Here is a 17076-nt window from a genome sequence, read left to right on the forward strand (position 1 = left end):
GTGTGCTGTCTGCAAATAAAACTTAGGTAAAGCTTTTATCGCATCAAGCCCTGGGGCCATTCCTGAATAGTGTAAGGATTGGAATTACTAAAATATTTGAAGGCAAAAAATATCTGTGCAAGTTCTCTATAGGTTTTGGCTAAGTCAAACAAATAAAATCATTGATAATACCTCATTCTGTAAACTGCTTTTAAAACAAATGAAACATTAATCAAAACCTACTGACTGTAAAAGTAACTGCATCAGCTTTTTCCGGCATAAAATAAATAGAAAGGAAGAGACAGCGAGAGAAAAAAAGAGAAAAAGAAAGAGATGAGGTAGCCATTGGAGAATGTCTAAAGAAGACTTGAAGAAAATTGTGAAGAAACAGAGTATAATTGTGAGTATAATACTATATATTAAACGATATTGTCAGAGAGCCACAAGTCACGCCTCCCTCCAACACTTAACACTCTCGCTCAGCCTCTCCCTCTGACTAATCACCTACACCTGTCCTCCATTTACCTGTCCCCTTTATAAGGCCCCTTTTCCCCTTCACTCTTCATCTGATCTACAGTTTATTACCGTAGATCATCTGGACTACTGATCGCTCATACTACCTGAGTTTCCATGCGCCTAGCCACGCTTCAGGTAAAGCATTTAGTTAAGTCTGCCATTTCCTGCAGTCTCGTTTCATATTCTCTTGTGTTTGTATATTTAAGACCATTAAATGACACCCAGTTCTACTCCTGGTTCCTGGCGCCTGGTCTATCCGTGACAAATATACTGTAAATGTTGTATTAATTGATGTGTTCTTAGATATCCCTGCAATTCAATTAATTGATCCTGATAAACCAACATAATATTAAGGGTGATGATTGATCTGACATGTGTTTTTTCTTCACCACATGGCACTATGTTATTTAGGAATTCCAAAACATACTTTTGACCCATTCATTTATACCTAGCACAAAGCAGTATTTGGTGGTAGTAGATATTTTATCTGATGGAACCAGCAATTGCAGTGGGGTTAATTCTCGACTTATGGCATCTACAGCATAATTTCAAACAATCCCAAACAGCCTGTGCTCAGCACTTTCTGCTGCCTCAATCTTCTGCTTCATGGGTTTTCATCCAGCCTTTTTCTACAGTCCTCTGAATTTTATCCCACAAAGTTTTCATAAGGAGGAAATGCTGAGATGTCAGAGTAGTAAACTGATGTGACAGGCAAAGGAATCACAGCCAGGGACAATGGAGGGGTGGGCAGGGGTTAGTGGTAAAGGAAAGTTGGTCAAATATAATGGAAATGAAAAAGGACAGCTTTGGCATTTGGACTCAGCACTGGATTTACAAATATTTTTGAATAAATACGTTATTTTTACATGAATGTCTATTTATTTTTATGTCAGCAAACAAGGATTTGATGTAGCTTTTCGGAGTATATTTCACACAAATCAGTTAATGGTTTATTTACATTGTCTCTCAAAAATGAATTTAAAATAAAGCTTAAAATAAAGTGAATTAAGCTTATAAATTCATTTTAATGTTTTAGAATTGGAAAGTTTGTCCATTATACATAGAAAAATACTCTTAATATTAAAAGTGAGAGAGGACTGACAGTGGGGCTTCTATTCTCTGCCTCATGACTCATGAAGAATAATTACCTTGATAAAAAAAAAATACCAACTGTCATGTTTCTCTCACATACAGATATCTGATGTGGATATACAGAACCAGTTGGATGATGTGTTAGTGTGAAATTGACTGTCCCTGCTGCCAATCCATGCCAGCACCTAGTTTAAAGAGAAGTCCAATTAAATGTAATAAACATTTTAAAGCACCAGAATCTATTTAAACCCAGATATAATATGCAGTTATCTTTAATACAACACAATATTTATTTATTTATTTTTTACTAGCGCTAAAGTTCATTGTAAGGTGTAAATTCTTTTAGTTTTGTTGTGTATAACCAAAGCACACAGCTTGTCAAGAAATAAATGTGGTGCTATTTATAAAGAGTGCAAGCCTAAGATTCTGTATTTTTTTTTATACTCATACTTTATTTTATACTATAGTGTACTGGACTACAGAACCACAATAACTTGAACTGTACAGTTAAGATACCAAATGTTTTGCATTTTCCACTTATTTTCTTATTTAACATGTGAATAATGTTTCCAAAACAACTTCATTCCTCTTGTTTTATTTAGCATTATTAATTGAGCTGCTCTTAGTCATCCCTAAATTGAATTCTGTTTCTGTGTATTTCCCAAGCCTTCCATTGCATGGCATCATGCAGCGAATACTTGTTCTGTGAAAAGACATAGCCACTGGGAGACGAAAAGTCTATGCCAGCTAACTATACCAGCCAGAGCTGGCATTACTGGCATTGAAAGATTGCAACTGTGTGTGTGTGTGTGTGTGTGTGTGTGTGGAAGTTTGGGGTTAATGTGGATGAGACAGAGGGAGTCATTGATGTAACCAAACCCGGAAGGGAACGTCAAGCGCACCAAGCTGCAAGCAGCTCCGTCTCGTGTATTTTTGCTTTCGGAAGAGCGCTTTTATCCCTGTTTGAGAATTTGAAAGCAGTGCGTGGAGGATATTCCCACCAGAACTACGAACACACAGTACATTAACCACATTAAGGGTACGTAATTTCTCTGCTATGGCGAACATCCAGTTCATTCAGTGTGTGAAGTGTGACATGTTTAGTCAGTCTCTCTCCGTTGTTAGCGATAATTTAATCTGTAAGAAGTGTAAGCTAGTTTGCTCTTTGACGGAGAAGATCTTAGCATTAGAGGAGCGCATCCAGAGTCTAGAGAGAAGTAGTGAGTGCGAGAGCAGTCCAGGTTCTGCAGGGGAAAGTCTGGATGCCCTAGGTGAAGTTAATATTCCCCCGACTCCGGCATTAGAGCCCTTGCAGCGGGGCGAATGGGTGACGACTCGGCAGCATATTCGCAAAGCCAAAGCTAACGCTAAGGCTCGCCCACGGGAGCACCATTCCTCTCCGCTTCACGTGTCCAACAGGTTTGCTCTCCTCAGTGAAGCACCCGCTGAGAAACCTGAAAGAGCTCTGGTTTTAGGAGACTCCATTCTGAGGCACGTGAAATTAGCTAGACCTTTAGGGGCACCAGCAGCACAGGTCATGTGTATACCGGGAGCCAGGGCGCCGGACATAGCAGGTCAGCTTAGATTCTTAGGAAAGCATAGGTTCTCTAAGATAGTTTTTCACACAGGAGCTAATGATATACGCCTTCGACAGTCAGAGGTTACTAAGAGTAATATTATAGAGGTGTGTAAATTAGCGAAGGCAATGTCCGATGCTGTAATATGCTCTGGCCCCATCCCAATACGACGTGGCGATGTAGCCTACAGCAGTTTATGGTCGCTGAACTGCTGGATGTCCGAGTGGTGCTCCAAAAATAATGTGGGCTTCATTAATAATTGGAGCATTTTTGAGGGCAAGGCTGGCCTGTTAGGGCGGGACGGTGTCCATCCCACTCGGGAAGGTGCTGCTCTCATTTCTTGTAGTATAGGTCATAGTCTCAGAACAGCACTAGTTAACAAGTGACTGTCTAGAGCCAAGGCCAGGGAGCAGACAGACAGGCTAAACCGACCGTCTGCTAGCTGCACAGAGTCGTTACTCAGGATCCACCAAATTGAGACTGTGTCTGTCCCCCGAGCGAAACCAACATATAGGAATTCTCAGAAAGTCTGTTTTAGTAACCTGATTAACATAAAATTAAATAGGACTGAACGCACAGCCAGCACCTCTGATCTAAAGATAGGATTGCTGAATATTAGATCTCTCACGTCTAAAGCGCTTAATGTAAACGAAATTATTAACGACCAGGAGTTTAAAATAATGTGTTTGACAGAAACATGGATTAAACCAAATGAATATTTAGCATTAAATGAAGCGAGTCCTCCTGGGTATAGTTACATACACCAACCCCGTCTAAATGGCAGAGGAGGCGGAGTTGCAGCTATTTATAATAATAATCTAAGCGTCACACAAAAGACTAAACACAAATGTAAAACATTTGAAGTTCTTTACACCAGCATAAAATATTCAGTGTCTGAAAGCAGGTCCAGTCAGACAATTCCACTCATTATTATTTATAGACCCCCAGGGCCCTACTCTGATTTTCTCATAGAATTTGCAGATTTCATCACAAATTTAGTTACTTCTCTAGACAAAGCATTAATTGTTGGTGATTTTAACATTCATTTTGATCATCAGGAAGACTCCTTAAGAGCAGCTGTTGTGTCCATTCTAGATTCAGTTGGAATTAATCAGAATGTTATAGGACCCACTCATAGTGGTGGACACACTCTCGATTTGTTGTTAACATTTGGATTCAAAATAAAAAACGTAGTCATAATTCCACAGTCTGAAGCTATTTCAGACCATTATCTCATCTCTTTTAAAATTTGCCTCAGTCATTGCATTACTACTTCACCACGTTATCGTGTTAAGCGTACTTTCACGTCAGCTACAACAGCGCGTTTTATTAACAATCTTCCAGAAATTACGATATTAGATAGATCTCCGTCTGACCCTGCAGAGCTCGACTGGGCCACTAAACACCTAGAATCAACATTACGTTATACCCTAGATGATGTAGCTCCCCTTAAGACTAAAATGATCAGGGAGAAAAAATTAGCACAGTGGTATAATGATCATACACGCACCTTAAAACAGACCACTCGAAAATTAGAACGTAAATGGCGTCAAACAAAATTAACAGTATTTCAAATAGCATGGAAGGGGAGCCTCCTAATTTATAGAAAATCTCTTAGTGCTGCTAGATCAGCATATTTCTCCACCCTCATAGAAAATAACAAGCATAATCCTAGATTTTTATTCAGCACGGTAGCAAAATTAACAGGGAATAAAAGCACTGCACTCACATGCACACCATCATTAGGTACTAATGATTTCATGAACTTTTTTAATAATAAAATTGAAAACATCAGGCAAAAAATCCAGACGGTTAATATAAAGCCAAATTATTTTACAAGTAACCCTGTAGACAGCAGTGTAATTATAACAGACAATCAATTACAAAGTTTTACTCCTATTCACGAGAATGACTTAATTTCATCAATTTCCTCATCAAAATCATCAACCTGCATTCTCGATCCCTTGCCTACAAGTTTCTTTAAACAGATCATTCCAGAGGTAATTGAACCTGTTTTAAAAATAATAAACTCTTCCATTAGCACTGGTTTTGTACCAAAATCCTTCAAACTGGCAGTTATCCACCCCCTAATTAAGAAACCTGACCTTGACCCATGTCAGCTGTCCAACTACAGACCAATATCAAATCTCCCCTTCATAGCCAAAATTTTGGAAAAGGTTGTAGCACAGCAGTTATGCTCACACCTACTTATGAATAATATTTTTGAAATGTATCAGTCAGGATTTCGGCCTCATCATAGCACAGAGACGGCGCTAGTTAAGGTGGTAAATGACCTGTTATTGGCCTCTGATCAGGGTTTTGTCTCCTTACTTGTTTTGCTCGACCTTAGTGCAGCTTTTGACACCATTGATCACACTATACTACTTGCTAGACTTGAGAACGTTGTTGGAATAAAGGGAACGGCTCTCTCTTGGCTCAGGTCTTATTTGACTGATCGCTATCAGTTTGTTGATGTTAATGGTGAGTTCTCCACACTCTCTGAGGTAAAGTTTGGTGTTCCTCAAGGATCTGTCTTAGGCCCTCTGCTTTTCTCTTTATATATGCTGCCTCTTGGAGAAATTATTCATAAACATGGTATTAGATTCCATTGCTATGCTGATGATACACAGCTATATATTTCAGCAAAGCCAGATGAGAGAGATCAGCTTAACAATGTTAAAAAATGTGTAAAGGACATTAGACAGTGGATGCTCAATAACTTTCTTCTGCTAAACTCAGATAAGACGGAAGTACTTTTACTAGGACCACATGCAGCTAGAAGCAAACTTTCCGATTACCTAACATCTCTGTATGGTGTTTCTGTTTCAGCGTGTACGGCTGTCAAAGACCTTGGTGTGATTATTGACTCGAGTCTTTCCTTTGAGGCTCACGTGAATAATATTACCAGGATCGCCTTCTTTCACCTTAAAAATATTGCTAAAATTAGAAATATGATGTCGTTACAGGATGCAGAAAAACTAGTTCATGCTTTTGTTACTTCTAGATTAGACTACTGTAACGCTTTACTGTCTGGGTGTGCGAGTAGGTGCATAAATAAGCTTCAGTTAGTTCAGAATGCAGCAGCAAGAGTCCTCACTAGATCTAGGAAATATGACCACATCACCCCTGTATTAATCAGTCTACACTGGCTCCCAATCAAATCTCGCATTGATTATAAAATTTTACTACTGACATATAAAGCACTTAATAGTTTTGCACCACCGTATCTGAGTGAACTTCTGTACCAGTATGATCCTCCACGCCTACTTAGATCAAAAGGTGCAGGCTATCTGTTGGTTCCTCCAATAATGAAGATTACAGCAGGGGGCAGATCTTTCTCTTATAAAGCCCCGCAGTTATGGAACAGCCTTCCTATCAGTGTTCGGGACTCAGACACAGTCTCAGTGTTCAAGTCGAGGTTGAAAACATATTTATTCAGTCAAGCCTTTAATCAGTAGATTTTTTCTCAGTTAAAGGCTCAGATCTGGAGGGAACATTGATATAGAGTGTTTGGTGAACTGGGATATTTGTACGCTGTCGTCCCCTCACATTCACGTGTTCACTCAGGTTTGTTGATGGTGGTGTGGTGGGCCGTCTCTTATCCCAGAGATCCCTCATGTCTGTGTTGCCTTCTGGTTCTCCCTTTTAGTTATGCTGCTATAGCGAGTCTTGCCGGAGTCCAAACTGCACAGTGACTTTAACTCTCATGCAACAATAGGTACACTTAATAATCCATATCCTTCTCTTCCTGTCACCCTCTCTTCTCTCTCTCTCTCTCTCTCTCTCTCTCTCTCTCTCGGTCGAGTTAAACATGCTCCTGAGGCTCCAGTGACCACTGTTCCTGCCCCTCTCCCCCCCCGTGGATCTTCCCACTTCATCCAGGCCTGCCTGGATTGGATGTCAACAGTCTCCTACACTGATGTCAACAGTCTCCTACACTGACTCAGAAATACACTTCGCTTTTGATCATCATCACTGCACCCCGCAACATTGTATACCCGCCACAAATGGACATTCGGTGTAACCCAGATGAGGATGGGTTCCCTCTTGAGTCTGGTTCCTCTCAAGGTTTCTTCCTTATGCCATCTCGGGGAGTTTTTCCTTGCCACAGTCGCCAGTCGCCACCGGCTTGCTCATCAGGGACAAACTTACTCATAAAGAACATATTCATTTTTAATCACCGCATTATCTGTGTAAAGCTGCTTTGAGACAATGTTCATTGTTAAAAGCGCTATACAAATAAAAATGAATTGAATTGAAATTGAATTACTCAACATGAAACACTGTAATGAAGACCCATCTGCTCCAGCTCTGAAGTCATATAAAAATGAATGTGTGCTTGTATTACATGGTGAGTATAAAATGTTTCTAAAAATGTTTTATGTTTATGTACATTAAAGTCAGTAGGTTCAGAATTCAAGGCTTGTAGGGAGTAAAATCCAAGAATATCCATTTATATTAAATATAAATTTATGGTTCATGTTTTCTCTGTACATTTCGTTGTACTTATTAATAATTCATAGTAATTACTAAAGAATATAACAATATAACAAGCTAAAAAATAAAAACATTGTATGCTTAGTTTTGTACTGTATGTACAGTAGCATAAGGTATCTGATGATGAAGCAATCAGAAAGTACTTTAAGAAGCTTTAGATGACAATTACTTTTCTGTCGATATAGCTCTTTCTCAGACTCAGATTTTTCATATTATGGTGCATTTCACTTTATACATTTCCAGCATCCCATTTATGCAGGGTTATTTGAAGGATGATATGCAGACCTTTTTTATTTTTATAAAGTCCCTTGATGCAGACTGAATGTCATTTGAATCCCTTGTTAAGGTAAGAAGCCTGGAAGGACTGAACAGTCCTCAAGGTTTGTGAGTTCACTTTAAACTTTATATATGGAAATATAAAAACTATACAAATATACATTTGTTGCTAGAGAAGATGTAATACTTTATTTGCTCTTTTGATGAGCATGCTGGAAGACATTGAAGCAGTCTTTTGTAGATTAATAACCAAGTGGTTGTCCAAGATGTTCTGGAGGACTGCTCATAACTGCTGAGCATTACATTTATTCAAATAAGGATTAAATTCTAGAAACTCCCAAAAACCAAAAGAATACTAAAAAGACAATACAGTATAACCAAATCTTCACAATGGCCTGATGTTGTTATTCCAGTGCCTGTTTGAGAGCTGTTGTGGCTAGAGGGGAGAATACTAGTATTTACGGTGATGGCAGTTAAATTCCAATTCTGATGTGCAAAATGCCAAATGCTTATTTGGAGAGGCATGGTGTGTTTGGTAAAGTTTCCTCCTCCAAGTGGAGTGCCAGCCAAGACCTTAACAATTAGAGATCCTGAAAGTATTTAACATTTAAATCATATTTCCATCTATATATCTATCCTCTTATCTAACGGGCAGGCAATATCACATCTCCATACACAATTCCAAATCTCCTACTGTCTTACTTAAACAGGGTGACTCACAGGGCTCTGTTCTTGGCCCACTACTATTTATTCTGTACATTCAGCCGCTTGGCAACATCATTCATCGACATGGTTTTAGTTATCATTGTTATGCTGATGATATTCAGTTATATACTGCTTGTCAACCAGATTCTCCTAATGTAAAATCCTCACACTCAAAAACAAATCTGTGGACTTTAGTCTTGATCTGGATGCTACTACGATTTTCCCCTCAGCTATTGTTAGAAACTTGGGTATCATATTCGACCCCTCACTATCCTTTGATGCCCATATTCGCAGCCTCTCTAAAACACCTTTTTTTTCATTTACAACAAATTGTCAAACTGCGACCTTTTATCTGCAGAAATGACGCTGAAACATCAGTGCATGCTCTGATTACGTCCCGTCTCGACTACTGCAATTCACTCTTCTCTGGTCTATCAGCTCACTCAATCTCACGTTTACAGTACATACAAAACTCGGCTGCCAGAATGTTAACCTCCAATAAAAAATCTGCCCACATTACCCCTATATTATTTGATCTTCACTGGCTGCCAGTCTCATCTCGCATAAAATATAAAATCATACTGCTCACTTATAAGGCACTAAACACCCCCCCCCCATCTTTCCGATCTTCTCTCATCCTATGTTCCTTCACGATCACTCCGGTCTTCAAATTCTGAACTTTTATGTATTTCTAGATACCGTCTATCCTCTGCGGGTGGCAGATCCTTTTCTGTCATTGCTCCAACACTATGGAACTCCTTACCAATTGCACTCAGAACCATCACCACTCTGTCTGAATTTAAATCAAGGCTTAAGACCCACCTTTTCAACCTCTACTATCACTCAATGCTTATGTGTTAGGAGTCCTTAATTTTTCTGAAATGGGGTGTATGTTTCATGTACTATGTAGTGTTCATTCTCTTGTCCTGTATGTTTTTGTGTCTGTGTTGTCTCTGTTATTAACTCATGCAGCTGCATGTGATCCTTCGTCCTGGGCAAACGTCTGACGAATATGTTTACGTATGTTCATTTATATTTCATCTGTCTTGAAATATTGAACTATTGTACCTTGTAAAGCATCCTTGAGCTTGGGAAATGCGCTATATAAATTAAACTTATTATTCTTATTCTTATTATAAAGTTACCAGCAGCACTTTAATTAATGATAGCTGAGAAATGGTTTCATTGTTGCACTTTGATATCTTTATTGGTAGGTTTGGGTTTCAATAATTGGTGCAACAATGGGACTGGATGATGGTTAGTCTGGATAGCCAGCTGGATAAAATGCTACCTGAATTTAAAGTGTGTCTTTAAGGCCTTGGCAGAAAACATGGTTTATTTTTTTTTGGCTCATACATTCAGTATGAGTTCAGAAAATGAACATCATTTAGTCTGTATCTTGTTTTTTTTTTTTTTTTTTAACTTAAACACCTTGTGAAGTTCTCTTTTAAACTCAACAGTATTTTGGTTTAAAATCATGTACTCAAATGTTACGATAGCCCAGGTAAGCACTCTTTCAGTTAGTAATGCCAGTACTAGATGGCTCATATCCTCTGTGAAAAAAAATACAATGTGTACTCATAAATAGCATAGCAGCAAGAGTTGGGCTATTCACATTTGACCTCAGATGTGATTGTGGAGAGGCTTTATGTCAGATCCCTCATAAAGACAAAGATCATTTCTGATAAGGTTGAAGGTCTTGGAGGTCATTGCAGATTCTGTACATTTTCTTGATCCAAGGTATAACTTCAAGTGTTCTGTAATGAGAGAGACTTGGGTCTTGGTACTAAGTAAAAGTTATAAACAAAAAAGTAATGTTAGAATTCAAGGAAGAGTGACTTCTGGTGTTGTGGCAGTGAATTGTCCGTGCCTAGTGTGACTCGTCACCCCTTTGGATAGAGGAATTGTGTACCCATACATGTGTTCCCATATACAGTATTAGGCATCTTACTGCGGCCAAAAGGGCAAATACTATTAAATACTACTTAAATACTATTAGTTTCACTGTAGTTACTAACTAATCATAGCTGGCAGATCATTGGATGAAACGTAATCCCAGTAAAACTGAGCTACTGTTTATCCCTGGAAATAAAACTCTGTCAGGATATTGTGATCTCCCTGGACAACTCTTAGATCCCATCGTTTGTCACTGCACACAAATGTGGGTAACCACAGCCAGTCAAAGTCCTTCTTGCCTAAAACTGCTAAACACAAATGGTAATGTTGGTTTCTCATTTGCAATTTTGGAAGAATTTATCCATTTCTGTCCAGGAAGGTCACTGTTTAGTCTCTTTTTCATAATATTTTCCCATGAAGGACTTCCACTACCATTTAACTTTTGCAATTGGTTTAGAATGCAGATACACACCTTCTTTTTAACCTTACCAGCTATAGGACCTCAATGCTCTGCTTTCTGTAGTTGCCTCCTTCAGAATATAAACAATAAAAAAGCATTAGCATACAGGAAAGGCATATATCATGCCTCTTCTCTGGTCTGGTGTCTTGGTGGTGGAATGAGCTGCCTCCAAATTGGTTCTGGATCTGTGCCGACCTTGAACAGGATGAAGTGGATTCTAAAGATGAATTAATGAATGAGCAAATTAATGAATAACATGCTTTGGGGTGAACACTTGAATAACAAGATGATAGTTAAAGTGGTAAAGTAATGACAAATGATATGCCCTCTATGCCTCTTTAGGACCCAACATGGTGTAAAACATTGTGGTTCCTATCTCTCCAGCTCTCACATGACCTGTAACATTGCATTATGTGTCTGGCCCCTCATTACCATTTAATCACTAACTCATTAAGACTGGGAAAATCAGCAAAGCTGTCTCACTGGCAAATCAATTACTTTAATTGATCAATTAAAAGCTGAGGTGCAAAGAAAATCTCCAAACAGCTAGCAGTGCAGCCTTGAGGGGCCAAATCTATGCAACCATGAAATAAATTTCCCTCTGTTAACTCAATGCTATTGAACAGCCTACAGGCTTGCTTGCTAATATAGAGGATACTGACAGCCTTGTGGAACCTGCAGTAATGAATTGCAGTTCAGTCTTTTCATTCTTGTTTAATTTTGCTTTTAATATCCTTAATAGATTTGAATTGGCATTCCATCGTGTTTTCCTTTAAGGAAAGTGTGATAAGTACACCAGTACACTTTGTCCTTAAGTCGTCAAAAAAGGACAAAGGCATTTTTGAATTTTCTGCTTTCTGTCTTTACCTCTGTACATAAGTTGGGCACACAGGGAATGCTTTTTAATGTGGTTAAAATATATGTTGTAAGATTAGTTTTTTTCTGTATGTGCATCTATTTTTGTCTCTTGGAAGACAGAGAGGTATCAAACAAAACCTTACACCTACCTTGAAAGGGGAGTGATTGATGCAGCACACCCTGGATCTCACACATTCCTGGTTTCTCCTTGTATCAGATATTTCTGTAATCAGACATACTTACACTAGATTACTTTCTATCAGAGCTCCAGATATAGTATGTCTAATGCATTGGTTTACTCCTCCTGTCTAATGTAAGACTATGCAGAATTGCTTTGTTCAGTGACTTGCTTAGACATTTATGAATTGGTCTGTTTATTATAGCTCTCTATTTTATCAGAAGTATCTCAGGTTCATGGCTCTTTATTATTTAGGTATCTTTGTGTATGCCACTTTTGAAACAGCTTGTGCCATAATCCTGCAACAAAAATATGCTCAGTAAAACATAGTACTTTGTCTCAGTGAAACCTTAAATCTTTTTTTTTTTTTATCTTATTTTGTGTCTAGAAATCATGAATAATAAATGGTAAATTATTATTTTACTATTTTACTTAAAAAAAAAAAAAAAAAAAAGACTGATCAACAATAAACAATTTAAAACTTTTGGTTCTATCAAGCCACCTTACTGAATTTTGGTTTAGAAAAACATAATCATAGTTGTATAGTTTTTGGAAACATTGTGTAATTAATGAATAGTGCTGACAATTAGACTTTCACTTTACAACAAAGATTATGCACGATGGTTAAAAAAATAAATCTTAAGTATGTTAAATTGCGTTAAATGAAATTACATTTTGCTTTAAAAGGGAGAGGGAAAGAGAAAGGGGTGGTATATGAGTGAAACACTGTGCACCTGGTATCTCAGGCTCTAAGCGCTAAGTTAATTCGACAGCAGTAGCTATCAAACAGGTAGCCTGAAATTGGGCTAGAAATGAGGGCTCCATCTAGTCGCCACAATCACTGACCCACAAAACACCAGCAGGAATTCCTATCACCATATTTCATTTCCTGCTCTGCTCCACTGGGTGACAGGTGCAGAAAATAGAGAGAAAGAGAGAGAGGGAGAGAGAGGGAGAGAGAGGGAAGGAAGTGGTAAAATGTCTGTGTGTGTAATTGGCAGTGCAGCAGAGTGTTGCAGTAGAAAGATATGGATTCTTGGTATGCCCAACTTTATGGATTGATAAACCTTTCATTTCCTCATAAATGTTAAATAGACATATGGATAGACAATCTCTGCTTTTATTGGTTTAGCATTCATACATACTTCTGAATTATAATGTCCATATTGCATACAACCATATTTTAAATGACTGTTTTTCTTGTAGTCAGTGAGAGAATACTGTGTAAAAGTAATCTGAAATAGATTCTTGTGTTAAAATTCATCATAATCTCTTTGTGAGAGGGTGAACGTCTATTAAATCCACCCTTCTACACTTTTTCCTTAAAAATACATATTTTATTCTAATGCTTAACAGTAAGTATTCTTTATGCTTGAACTTAAAATTCTGTTCCTTTTTCCTGCCCCTTTCTATGCATTGGTCTTTGTGTCTATAAAGTTCACATGATGCCCATGGCTCCTTATGTCACTTTGGTTTTCTCTGAGCACAGTGGCCATGAATGTTCCTGAAAACACGCAGCACTCATAAAACCAAAGCAAATGTGAGAAAATTATGTGATGGCTCTTGATGCAAAGGGCAAAAGAAGCCAAGTGATCAATAGTCTGAGAGCAGAAAATAATGCTGTCAATGCTGTATTCAATATCCTATAGTGCATATTATATATACATTTTTAATATTAACATATGGAGTGAACCTATTAAAATTAAATAATATTAAATTTTTTTATTTTAAAGTCTGAACTTTTAAACTAATCCTCATCATCTTTATCATCATTATAATTTTTTCCCAAAGTTTAAACTAATCTACTACCATTTTAATTCCTCAAAGTACAAACATTTGTGTGGTCTTTTAGGTCCAATTAAGCACCTTAATAATGTTCTTAATGATGATGAATTTTGGCATGAATGAATGACAGCAATACAAATCTTGGAAAGAAGCAGCTCAGCAGCTAATTACTTGTAGTGAATTGATGAACACACTCAAAAGCACTTTGTTTTGCATAATTAACCTCATAGTCACTGTGTCCTTTCAGCAAGCTAGAGAGCTGCCATAGTCATGCTGCCACGATGTAGTGAGTGAGTGAAAAGAACACACTGAGCAGTCTGTTTAAGTGCAAAGTTTTTTTCATAAAGACCATAAATGGTAAGAGCTTGAGGTCAGTAATATCCGTAGAGAAGGTCTGAGTCAAGTCAGGGTACAGTTCAGGAACTAGAGTGAGACACTCTCCAAGGTCCAAAAAGTGGTTATGCAGTTTCTCTCGCATCTTGCTGAGTGTAAAACCTGTGGTTGCATTGACTCCAATAATGAGCCCTTGATGTTTTCTCATATTGTGCTGTTGTGGCCAGCACTTCCCATAATATCTTATTGCTGCCAAGTGACATAATTAGCTGCCTGGTTTTCAGTGTGCTTGTAATCTAATTGATGAGTGCACTGTGTCCAATAATCAAAACATTAGGGAAGACAGGAGGTATGCGATGTTAGGTCATAGAGTCCAGTGCTTTCGGGCTACAGGTAAACGTGGTTGGCTATGTTTATTTTTCATCAAGAGGCAACAAGCCCAAATGTGAAACCAATATTTACTACGGTCACTTACCTGCTCCACAGCATTAAGTATGTAAATGCAGAATTTGAATGATTCTAAAACTAGCTAAGGAGGCTGTTGGTTTGCATTTTTGGTGATTTTGCCGTTTGCTCTTTATGTTCAGAAAATAGCAGTTGGGATATTCAGGAATTTTCCTTGTAGTTGCTCCATTTTGGTTAGTTGAATTAGACTATTAAATTAAGTGTTCCATTATATTAGCCTATATTGACAACTGCTTTTATTTACAATCTAATTTACAAAAAATTACTTATTTATGTAAGGACAATATCAACTGGCAAATATCAACTGGCAAGAGATAATGATGGGTAAGAGGGGAGGGGAAGTATGGGTCATCCTGTTTTGTAGTACTAGTTAATATGCTTTTGTTTGTTACTTTAGAGAAAGGTATGGAGCAATTCCAGTCCCCTAGTGTCTTTTGTTCCAGTGTCCTCTCTCTCTCTCTCTCTCTCTCTCTCTCTCTCTCTCTCTCTCTCTCTCTCTCTCTCTCTCTCTCTACCTCTCCAGTACTTCTGTTGCAAATACAGTCCAATAAAGTTTTCTTTATTCGACTACTAATATTCTCTCGACACTGCTAATTGTTTTAGTGGAATTATTTAAATTGACTGGGAAAATTCCCAAACATACCAAACTGCAGGCTGCCTCTGTATATTTGCACACATACACCTTCTTTACAATAGGAATATCTACATAGACTCAATCTACCTCTGCAGGACTTTGCACATGTCTTTTTATGATGTGTGCATTGCACACTGAAAACTTTAAGCATGCACACACTTCTGTTCCTGCATTTGTATTGTAACTGCTTCATAACTTTGTACATTTGTTATGTCTTGTGTCTTTTTTGTTTTTGTTTCTTTTCCTTATGTACCTAATCTGTCAGGCTGCTTGCTGTCCTTCTTCCCAAATGTTGCTAATGTTGCTCGTTCTTGTCGATTTCTTATCAATAACATCCGAAGGATTCGACCATTTCTGTCCACACAGGCTGCCCAGGTGCTTGTTCAGTCTCTTGTTATTTCGAAATTGGACTACTGCAACTCTCTGCTGGCAGGTCTTCCCCTGAATGCTATTCGTCCACTGCAAATGATCCAAAATGCAGCTTCACGACTTGTGTTCAATCAGCCCAAGTTCTCCCACACCACCCCACTGCTGCACTCCCTTCACTGGCTTCCAGTAGCTGCACGTATCAGATTCAAAACACTGATGCTTGCCTACAAGGCCAAAAATGGACCAGCACATCTTACCTCAGTGACCTCATCACATCTTGCACTGCACCACGCTGTCTGAGATCCCCCAGCACTGCTCGACTGGTACCACCTTCTCTCAGAATGAGAGGTAAGTAAACTTCAAGGCTCTTCTCTGTTTTGGCACCGAGGTGGTGGAATGTACTTCACCTAGATGTCCGTACAGCAGAGTCCCTGACTATCTTCAAGCGACGACTGAAGACCCTCTTCCTGAAACACTTAAATTAGCACTTTCCAAGTTTGCTTCGTAGAATTCGAGTTATATTTATATTAAGTTTGTAATCTTGCATACAGTGTAGATTTATTCATTACTAGAGACTCAAAGCACTTTTGTACATCGCTCTGGATAAGGGCGTCTGCTAAATGCCGCAAATGTAAATGTAAATGCTTGAAGGATACATAGAGTAAGAATTTATTTGTGTGCATGGTGTAACAGACTGTCTCCTGTCTCAGGGTGTTGCCAGTCTTCTTATAGCCTAGGCCATCTTTGTGGAGAGCAACAATTCTAATTCTCAAATCTTTAGAGAGTTCTTTGCAATGAGGTGCCATGTTAACCATCCAGGGATCAGTATGCAAGAACTTAAAGCACCAAATATTAAGTGCTCTAATACACACATTTTTATGGTCCTGTGAAGCTGACAAAAAAAAAATGAACATGATAAATATGACATTTGGCTTTGCATGGTTAAATGAGTTATCACTTTTGCACTTATCACTAGCAGGTATTACTTATTTTGGTGATAATGGCTGTATGTTGAATTATTTTTAGAGGACTGAAAATCTACACATTGCCGATTGCACATTGATACAATCGGCAATGTGTAGATTTTCTGTCCTCTAAAAATATAATAAAATAAAAATAAAATACATGCAAGTTTCATTTCTACTATTCTATAGTAGTGTCACTTGTGAAGATGTACTAAAATGGTTGCTGAAATATGAGGGGTGTACTCACTTTTGTGAAATACAAAATATGACAAACTTTTGGATCTTCAATCTTGAATCACTTTATTTGTTCCCACCTTCAGTGAAATGCCTGCTATAAACACACTCCAGCATGTTCATGACGTTAATAAAATCCTGACAGTTCCGCATATGAAATGTAAATCTGTATCTGAGTGCGTCACCATGTTTAATGAATTAATTAGCACCTCGTATCACTCCGCCTAGCTGATTATCCAGCCAAGGTCCTGCCCACA

At 38.2% G+C, this 17076-nt stretch overlaps 1 long non-coding RNA gene across 1 annotated transcript; it reads right to left on the minus strand.

The window, feature by feature from the left end:
• Nucleotides 1-10932: 10932 nt before the first annotated feature.
• LOC310715348 lies at nucleotides 10933-17046 on the minus strand. The gene is made up of 3 exons (XR_014530303.1): nucleotides 16900-17046; nucleotides 12006-12079; nucleotides 10933-11068 (listed from the first exon to the last, which is right to left on the minus strand). It is a non-coding gene; the product is annotated as an uncharacterized lncRNA (long non-coding RNA).
• Nucleotides 17047-17076: the final 30 nt, after the last annotated feature.

Source organism: Silurus aristotelis, assembly GCF_946808225.1.
Source record: "Silurus aristotelis genome assembly, chromosome: 2".
NCBI classification, from domain to species: Eukaryota; Metazoa; Chordata; class Actinopteri; order Siluriformes; family Siluridae; genus Silurus; species Silurus aristotelis.